Consider the following 10,639-nt stretch of genomic DNA (forward strand, 5'->3'; position numbering starts at 1 on the left):
CAAATCAAGCAAATGCTCTGTCTGTTTTTGCCACCCAGCTTCAAGATATTGTGCAACAATACAAAAAACTTGCTGTTGACATAAGAATCAAGCCTGGGCACGATGAGATTGTTAGGACCATCAATGAGCACCTTGAATCTGTAACAAGCAGATTGCTCACAGCAGAAAAAGAAATAACAGGCATAATCGAGAATCCAAAACATACAGTAATTCTTGAATTGTACAGCATCCCCAACAAAGAATATGATTCTCCATTTACACCAGGAGGCAAAATATATATGCTGTCCCCTGCACAATTTTATTACCAATTTTTTGTTGGGGGCACATTGAGACCTATCAAGATCAAATATTGGCTTCAACCACAGGCACACCACTACCCCACCTTATCAATAACAAATGCTGATAACAAAGTGAAAATTACCAGTGTAGAATTGGAGGATTTTACAGATCCCAATACATTAGAAACAGCCTATACTGAAGATGATGGCACTCTGGAATTTAAAATACAAATAGGGGACAAATTATATTTAGAAAATCCTGCAGTCTCAGCTGCTGAACACCCTATAGTTGCAATATTCTTGTTTACATATTATGTCTAGACAAATTATTGTTGATGAATTACACAGACAAGCCCGACATAATTATAAGAGACTCCCAGTAGTCACAAAGGGCATAGATGATTTATGGCAAAGCGACTTGATTGAAATGGCAAGTGGGCAGTTGAAAAACTTAGACAAAATCAACAAGGGCTACAAGTATCTACTTACTGTAATAGACACATTTTCAAAATTTGCCTGGGCTGCGCCACTCAAATCCAAGACTGGGGCATGTGTTACAGAAGCCCTCAGGACAATCATCAATCAGAGTGGAAGATCCCCGCGCTATTTGCAAACAGATAATGGCAAAGAATTTTATAATTCAGTGTTTCAACAATTTATTAAAAGCCAGGCAATAAAACATTACTCGAGTTACAGTGACCTCAAGGCCTCAATTGTAGAGAGATTCAACAGAACCTTAAAAAATCTTATGTATAAACAATTTACACTGCAGGGTAATTATAAATGGATTAATATTCTTCCAGAACTTCTACAAAAATATAACAATTCTGTCCATTCCACAATCAACATGAAACCCTCTGAAGTAACTTCATCTGATGAGCAAAAATTGATCAGTACTGTTTATTATCCTAAATATCAGCCAACAATAAGAAAGGCCAAATACAAGGTGGGGGATCAAGTAAGAATAAGCAAATATAAGCACTTATTCAAGAGAGGCTTTACAAGAAACTGGAGCACTGAATTATTTACAGTGGTTCAAGTTAAACCTGGGACCCTTAACACATATATAATAAAGGATCACCGAGGAGAAATTCTCAAAGGCAGGTTCTATGAAGAAGAGCTCAACAAAACTAAACAGCCTGACACATATCTCATAGAAGAAATTATCCGCAGAAAAAACAACAAGTTATTTGTCAAATGGCTAGGACTCCCAGAACACAGCTGGATCGATGCAAACAAAATAATAATATGAGCACCTGGGATGTTATAAAGAGGCTGCCAGAACCTGAACAACAGAATAAGAGAAATGGAAAATTGCTACCTGATAATATTAGGTGTCTTATTGTTGGGCCATCTGCTTGTGGTAAAACTACACTAATGGTTGATAATTTTTTATTGGCACCCAACTGGTTAGACTGGAAAAACAGGCACTTGTATATCTTCTCTAAGAGCTTGGAGCAATTAAAATATCAGCAGCTGATGAAGCTATATGATGGATTGGATATTGCCACTTTTGAACCAGATGTTAAGCCACTTCATGAATGTCTCGATAATTCTGTTGTTGTGTTTGATGATATTATACTGGATAATCAAAACAAAGTTAGAAATTTCTTCACACAGGGCCGACACAAAAACATTGATTGCTTCTACCTGGCACAGACTTTTTCAAAAATACCCAAGCAGCTGATCCGAGACAACAGCAATTTTATATGTGTGTTTCTTCAAGATCATACCAACCTCAAACACATACATGATGAATATGTAGGTGGGGACCTGAGCTACAATGATTTTTCTAAGTTTTGCAGCAAGTGCTGGAACCAGGACAGTTATGGGTTTGTCACAATTGATATGACAAGAACACCCAATAGTGGCAAATACAGAAATAAAATCAACAATTTTCTAGACGTAGAGACGTATATAAATAAACATGAAAAGGCCAATCATTGATGATCTTAAGTTAAGAGATTATCTTGTAAAAAGATTTAAGGGATGGAAATCAGAGAACCGTGGAATTTATGAAAAACACAAACAAACAGAACAGCCTGTAATTGATGCTATTAATAATTTAGGTAAGAATATCAAAACTGTTACAGAGCAAAATCAAAATTTGCTCACAGAGCTTGTACCTGTAGCTGCAAGGAACATATTAGATTATCCAATCACCCCACTTTCCAGTATTCACACACCTAGTCCTATTGCTCCTAGAAGAATTGAAGCTAGTCAGGATCCTATTGAATTGGGTCTTCTTGCTCAAAAATATTTAACCACACCTAAAGACAACAAAGATGAGGTGTTTGGCTTATATGCTGACACAGAGCTTGATGGGAGCATCATACATAGAATTGGCAATTTCAGAGTAACATTTATGGGAGATGATATAATTGTATATTCAGAATCTCGACTTGGAGAAAAAGGTGCTTTTGTTAAGTACTCCGGAACACCTGGATTGTGGGAACTGATGACTAGGAAAAGGGCTGGCAGCTATACAGATCAAGGTTATGAGGATTACAAAGAAATATTAATAAAATCAGATGCTCTATACCAGAACAATGATCCCACACAAAAAAGAGTCAAGTCGAGCAGTGGGGCAAAATACAACAATTTAATCAAGCCCATATGGTCACAGATCAAGACTGGCAGTGGAATCAAACAATACAACACCCTGCCCAAAGAATTTGTGTGGGTTGATGATGTCAGGAAACTTGTAGATAGGCTATTGGTGATAGCTGGGGATGAAAATGTTGGCAACAACAATTTTTACAATGAAAAGGTTGGAATTATGGACATGATAAGCACCAAATTGTCTAATTTTATAGTGAATGATACTAAGGGGATTGGATATCTTATAAAAATTATTAATACTCTACCACCTAAATTTTGGAATATTTCTGAGGGTCGGGGCTTGGTTAATGACATTATAAACAAGCTGCCATTTGAACTACACATTCCAGGCTATCAGTATTGTGGTCCCGGTACAAAATTGGATCATAGATTAAACAGAGGGGATCCTGGTGTTAATCCCCTAGATGCTGCTTGTAGAGACCATGACATAGCATACAACACACATTCTGATCTTGACAAGAGACATGTTTCAGACAAGAAATTAGAAGAGGCTGCATTTGGCAGATTTGTAAGCAAAGATGCTTCTTTGAGTGAAAAAATAGCAGCATTGGGAACCACCATAGCTATGAGCACCAAACAAAAACTGGGGTGGGGGTTGTGAATATGTATATAATAAACCTACAATGAAGGCCAAGGGTGTTATGTATCAAATACCTTATGCAGGTCTCAAATCTCTTAAAACTATTGACAGTCTCTTAACAAAAAAACAGCGCAAGAAAAAAAATTCTTGTCTTGCAAAGGGACATGGTATGAAATTGTTGCTTAGTACCCCCCAATTAAAAAAATTAGAGCAATCAAGAAAAAAATCACATGTGGGGGGATTTATATTTACCATCCCTGCCATCTTAGCTGCTCTCGGGGCTGTGGGGAGCTTGGCTGGGGGATCAGCTGCAATAGCAAAAACAGTAATAGATGCCAAGAAAAATAGGGCAGAATTAGATGAGCAGAAGCGCCATAACCTGGCAATGGAGAAACAAGGCAAAGGTGTTAAGAGAGCCATGAATAAGTTTAAAAAAACAAGAGCCGCTTACAAACCAAGATATTGAAGCTTTAATCAAGCCATTGGGCATCAAACATTTTAGAGGTGTGTACATGTCTGATTCTTTGCCAGAACAACCACTCAACAAAGAGTGTGGTATTGTTAATTTGGATGAGTACAAAAATCAGGGCACTCACTGGATTTGCTATCTTAAATATTTAAAAAATGAGGCATTTGTGTTTGATTCATTTGGAGGTGTTCCACCTCAAAATTTAATAAAATATCTAAAATCAGCTAATCTTTATTACAATAATGCCCGTGTTCAAAATTTCAAAGATGTTAATTGCGGACATTTGTGTTTATCAGTTCTTAGATATATGTCTCAAATAAATAAACCATCAATTGAAGATTTTCAAAAAGCCTTGTGGTATCTGAAACATCATGGGGGTATTTCATCTCACCAGCCAAAATTCAATATTGAAACTCAAATTGCATGATGATATTGTATATCCCAAAACAATAGCTCTCAGGGCATTTTATGGCATGTACCTAATCCCCAATATTACACACCACAAGAATACAATTGCAGTAGGGGATGAAAAAATTGTCATTACTCCAGGGCAGTATAATCTCTCCACTCTAAATGCTCAATTACCCAGAGGTGTAGTGTTAAGTCAAAATTCTGTCACTCACAGGGTAGAAATTGTATCTGCCACAGAAACAGTGGATCTGGGTACTATAGGAGAGCTGTTAGGATTTGAGAACAACACAAAACTTGAACCAGGCATCAAACACACTGCTATGAATATACCCAAATTCTTAGCCATAGAGACTCTAAATATTCACTGTAATGTGGCTGAGGGTATGATCACCAAATCAAATGGCATAGGCACTCACACACAAACCGGCATCATTGCAACATTCAAGCCTAATTCTGAATTTATGGAGCCCATCATCTACAATCCATCCCCAACATTATATTTTCCTGTGTGTCATAACAGAATAGATAATATTGAATTGATGGTCACTAATGAAAAAGAAGAATTAGTTGATTTTGTTGGAGCCACAACAACTGCAATCATAGAGATTAACATTTAAATAAAAATACATACAAGAAGAAAATGGAAAATATTGAGAGTTATGAGTTACAATCATTCCCCCCAAACAGGAGGACATTTGCAAATTTAAATCAACCCAACACAGAGATTGAGGTTGATCTTGTAGGGGATGGATTTATACACCCTCACAGAGCAGATTTATACATCAAATTTGATGTTGTAAAGCTCGATGGTACAGATTATCCTGCAAACACAAATATAAGATTGGTTGATAATTTTGTGCCGCATCTATTCTCTGAAATTGAGATCAGAAAGCATGGCGTTGTTATAAACAGAGTGGATTATCCCGGCATTACCTCCACAGCTTTGGCCACATTAAAATTATCCAAAACCGAGGCTTCATACTACAAAATAGGTGGATTTGAGGCTGGTGATAAGATATTATCTAAAAACCACACTGTCCTGTTCCCTATGCGCCTTTTGCCAGGATTCTTCTCGGATTATAAAGATATTATGTGGAAGGGTGGGTTAAGAATCACATTTAGAAGAGCTGCAAATGATAATAATGCTTTGATGAGGTACAGTACATTAAACTCTACAGGGGAAGCTCTGCCTAATACCCTACCAGATGCAGGCAAATGCATTATTCAGACTATGGAGTTAAGAATCCCTGTTGTTGAATACGAGGCCAGTTATGCTCTTAAATACAAAGCTGATATAATAAAAAATCCACAGGTTCCTCTGCAATTTTATACATATCAATGTGTACAGAAGCCCGCATCTGGTTCTTATTATGAATTTGATGCTACAAATTCATTCTCCAGTATACAATTTGACATGCCTGATTTTGTAGTGGTACTGTTTCAGACTGGAAGACACAACAATCAGGAAAAAAATTCAAGCAAATTTGATAGCTGCAACATCAAGAACATATATCTTAAAAATGGCAGAAATGAGGTATTTCCTAGAGAAAATTACAATTTAGATATGTCCAAGGATGATTTCCTGAAATTATATGAAGCATTTACATCCTTCAAAAGGGTCACAACTGGCAATACTGACATGTATTACACACCAGATGAATTCAAAGCACAGAGACCCATGTTTGTAATCAATGCTTCAAAAAGGAAACAAGTTGTGGTGAATGACAGAACAAATATTAAAATTATCTGTGAATTCCATGAGGCATTACCTGATGACACCATATGTAGTGTTATTCTCATAGGAGAAAAATCATATGTTTTTGATGTAAGAAATGAGAGAGTCACGGAGCAATTCTAGAAGAATTATATTATTTTTAATACTAGATATACAAATTGAAGCTGGTATCCAATTGAACTTAAACCAGAAGTAAATATGTATGTATGTGTGTGTGTGTGTATGGGTGGGTGTGAGTGGTCTACTTTTAAGTGTAGCCAAAAAAAAATATCAAGAGGGGCCTATTTTTGAGAGGATTATGGACAACAATCTCACAGAAGTGCCTTTTATAAGTGTAGGCAAATCAATCTGAGGGGGATCATCCTTTCTCAGGAAATTCCCGAGGGCATTTTTACAAAAATCTTGGATTAGACAGGGTTCCACACTTGAGCAAAAAGCTCATATGCTCATGTTGAGCTTGTTATAAGTGTAGCCAAATCTGCTTGGGGGGGGTTCATCCTTTCTCGGGTTTATAATATCACCAATCCCACTACTCACACAAAAAAATCACAAACTATCAAACGTCATGTATCAAAATGTGTTTTAAACAAATCTGAAAAGAAACATGTTTCAAACGCTTTGTTTAAACATTTGAAATAAACAAAGAAATATGTTTTAAACGGAGAAAACATATTGTTTAAAACACTTTGTTTTGATCATGCTAACTCTGTTTCCATACAATCCTCCCTGTGAAGTCATTTCCATGTTCGGCTTCGTTGTGAAATGACAAGAGCATTTGGAAATTTAGCAGCAAGCGCCCATACAGATCCTCCTGCCTGCAAATTTCAAAAGGTGAGAGATTATCAAGCTGAGCAAGAGCACACATTTCCACCTACAGTTTTCGTTGTGTTTGCTAATCGGGCTCAGTTTGTACCAAGCCTTTATAAAAAATAATATTAGACTCGTTTGTTGTTCCCCTCCACGGAAATCGTTAGTAAAAGGCGAAAGATTTTTGCGTATGAAGGGAAACCAGAGTTGTTTCCAGGCCACTAAATTTTCCAAGCCTATGTTGCAGTTCAATTCACTGCTCATGGGAACGTGTAGGTTCCGTAGGAAATTGCTGTTTTACTTGTTGAAACATAAAACCTCGTTTTGTGTGATTTTCGTTTCTTAAAACGAGAGAATAAGGATATAAATCCGTGCCGATTTCTAATTTGCGTCATGTGCACGGACCAACGTACACAAATGATAAACCGACAGCAAATTCTGCCATCTCTCGTCCACCATTTCAACTAGTGGGAACTTGTACTTTGGCAACAAATTCCATTTCACGAAGAATTTTCAGTGTACCTGTTCTCATATGCAAGACTATTACACTTTCGGGTTTCTCCCACAGGCATGCTTAATAATGTTTCGTAAAGAAACCAAACCGAAGCAAGAAAGAAAATTACCGCAGTTATTTCGGTTGTGACGGGTCACTTTCATGTCATGCGATTCTTGCACGTATATGTGTAGTGATGGAATCTCGAAATTTAGTATAGATTGGGCAATAGCCATGAATATAAAACAAGATAGTTCCGTGGAAATTACTTAACGTAATAATTCTCGGCATCAAAGCAAGTTACATTTCGACAATTGTAAATTAGAGAGAAAGAAATAAGTAAAAGGAATTTTGTGTTCCAAAATTTCCTATCATACGCTAAAGACTCCTTTTTCACAATGTTACTTCCATACAGGGTTGGCAAATTTGTGTTCTTTTGTTTGTTTTAACATGCTTTCAATGTTGATTTGTCGAAAAGGATATATTTTTTTTAAAAAATAAAACTTTTAAACAAAATGCCAAGATGACATTTTTTTAAGAATAATGAAAAATAATGTATCTGTAGAACATCCAAGGATTGATTGTGTTCATATTACAAGCAAACGCTTGACTAACTTCTTAAAATACACATTTATGTTAGTCTTAAATCTCGCCTATACGCTGTTCGAGAAGCTCCAACTAATCCACAGTTTCCAGGCCCCACTGAGTCCAAGTGGTAGCTTCTGATTAATTATCATCGTGAATGGATCTAAATCTTAAACATCTGCATAAATCATAGCCATGAATTTTAAACGTGGCCCACGGTATTCATCACCATATGTGTGTTATTTGATGTACATTTTGAACCACTGAGAAGATTCTAATGCACAATGAAGAAAATGATACTCATTTAAAGAAAACGCGTAGTTACAAAACACACAAATATTCACAAACTATCAAACGTCATGTATCAAAATGTGTTTTAAACAAATCTGAAAAGAAACATGTTTCAAACGCTTTGTTAAAACATTTGAAATAAACAAAGAAATATGTTTTAAACGGAAAAAAAATATAGTTTAAAACACTTTGTTTTGATCATGCTAACTCTGTTTCCATACAATCCTCCCTGTGAAGTCATTTCCATGTTCGGCTTCGTTGTGAAATGACAAGCGCCCATACAGATCCTCCTGCCTGCAAATTTCAGAAGGTGAGAGATTATCAAGCTGAGCAAGAGCACACATTTCCAACTACAGTTTTCGTTGTGTTTGCTAATCGGGCTCAGTTTGTACCAAGCCTTTATAAAAAATAATATTAGACTCGTTTGTTGTTCCCCTCCACGGAAATCTTTAGTAAAAGGCGAAAGATTTTTGCGTATGAAGGGAAACCAGAGTTGTTTCCAGGCCACCAAATTTTCCAAGCCTATGTTGCAGTTCAATTCACTGCTCATGTGAACGTGTAGGTTCCGTAGGAAATTGCTGTTTTACTTGTTGAAACATAAAACCTCGTTTTGTGTGATTTTCGTTTCTTAAAACGAGAGAATAAGGATATTAATCCGTGCCGATTTCTAATTTGCGTCATGTGCACTGACCAACGTACACAAATGATAAACCGACAGCAAATTCTGCCATCTCTCGGCCACCATTTCAACTAGTGGGAACTTGTACTTTGGCTTCAAATTCCATTTCACGAAGAATTTTCAGTTTATCTGTTCTCATATGCAACACGATTACACTTTCGGGTTTCTCCCACAGGCATGCTTAATAATGTTTCGTAAAGAAACCAAACCGAAGCAAGAAAGAAAATTACCGCAGGTATTTCGGTTGTGACGGGTCACTTTAATGTCATGCGATTCTTGCACGTATATATGTAGTGATGGAATCTCGAAATTTAGTATAGATTGGGCAATAGCCATGAAAATAAAACAAGATAGTTCCGTGGAAGTTACTTAACGTAATAATTCTCGGCATCAAAGCAAGTTACATTTCGACAATTGTAAATTAGAGAGAAAGAAATAAGTAAAAGGAATTTTGTGTTCCAAAATTTCCTATCATACGCTAACGAGTCCTTTTTCACAATGTTACTTCCATACAGGGTTGGCAAATTTGTGTTCTTTTGTTTGTTTTAACATGTTTTTAATGTTGATTTGTCGAAATGGATATATTTTTTTTAAAAAATAAAACTTTTAAACAAAATGCCAAGATGACATTCTTTAAGAATAATGAAAAATAATGTATCTGTAGAACATCCAAGGATTGATTGTGTTCATATTACAAGCAAACGCTTGACTAACTTCTTAAAATACACATTTATGTTAATCTTAAATCTCGCCTATACGCTGTTCGAGAAGCTCCAACTAATCCACAGTTTCCAGGCCCCACTGAGTCCAAGTGGTAGCTTCTGATTAATTATCATCGTGAATGGATCTAAATCTTAAACATTTGCATAAATCATAGCCATGAATTTTAAACGTGGCCCACGGTATTCATCACCATATGTGTGTTATTTGATGTACATTTTGAACCACTGAGAAGATTCTAATGCACAATGAAGAAAATGATACTCATTTAAAGAAAACGCGTAGTTACAAAACACACAAATAATCACAAACTATCAAACGTCAAGTATCAAAATGTGTTTTAAACAAATCTGAAAAGAAACCTGTTTCAAACGCTTTGTTTAAACATTTGAAATAAACAAAGAAATATGTTTTAAACGGAGAAAACATATTGTTTAAAACACTTTGTTTTGATCATGCTAACTCTGTTTCCATACAATCCTCACTGTGAAGTCATTTCCATGTTCGGCTTCGTTGTGAAATGACAAGAGCATTTGGAAATTTAGCAGCAAGCGCCCATACAGATCCTCCTGCCTGCAAATTTCAGAAGGTGAGAGATTATCAAGCTGAGCAAGAGCACACATTTCCACCTACAGTTTTCGTTGTGTTTGCTAATCGGGCTCAGTTTGTACCAAGCCTTTATTAAAAATAATATTAGACTCGTTTGTTGTTCCCCTCCACGGAAATCTTTAGTAAAAGGCGAAAGATTTTTGCGTATGAAGGGAAACCAGAGTTGTTTCCAGGCCACCAATTTTTCCTAGCCTATGTTGCAGTTCTATTCACTGCTCATGGGAACGTGTAGGTTCCGTAGGAAATTGCTGTTTTACTTGTTGAAACATAAAACCTCGTTTTGTGTGATTTTCGTTTCTTAAAACGAGAGAATAAGGATATAAATCCGTGCCGATTTCTAATTTGCGTCATGTGCACGGA

The 10,639-nt window shown here is 36.3% G+C and overlaps 3 non-coding genes across 3 annotated transcripts; all 3 read right to left on the reverse strand.

Annotated features, from left to right (window-relative positions):
* Nucleotides 1-6,994: 6,994 nt before the first annotated feature.
* Nucleotides 6,995-7,112, reverse strand: LOC145997818 (U5 spliceosomal RNA). Its single transcript, XR_014443208.1, has one exon. It is a non-coding gene; the product is annotated as a U5 spliceosomal RNA (small nuclear RNA).
* Nucleotides 7,113-8,649: 1,537 nt separating this feature from the next.
* Nucleotides 8,650-8,767, reverse strand: LOC145997556 (U5 spliceosomal RNA). The gene has a single exon (XR_014442958.1). It is a non-coding gene; the product is annotated as a U5 spliceosomal RNA (small nuclear RNA).
* A 1,560-nt stretch (nt 8,768-10,327) lies between these two features.
* LOC145997688 (U5 spliceosomal RNA) lies at nt 10,328-10,445 on the reverse strand. The gene has a single exon (XR_014443084.1). It is a non-coding gene; the product is annotated as a U5 spliceosomal RNA (small nuclear RNA).
* Nucleotides 10,446-10,639: the final 194 nt, after the last annotated feature.

The sequence above is a fragment of the Lepisma saccharinum genome, chromosome 13 (assembly GCF_977018435.1).
Source record: "Lepisma saccharinum chromosome 13, izLepSacc3.1, whole genome shotgun sequence".
Classification (NCBI taxonomy): domain Eukaryota; kingdom Metazoa; phylum Arthropoda; class Insecta; order Zygentoma; family Lepismatidae; genus Lepisma; species Lepisma saccharinum.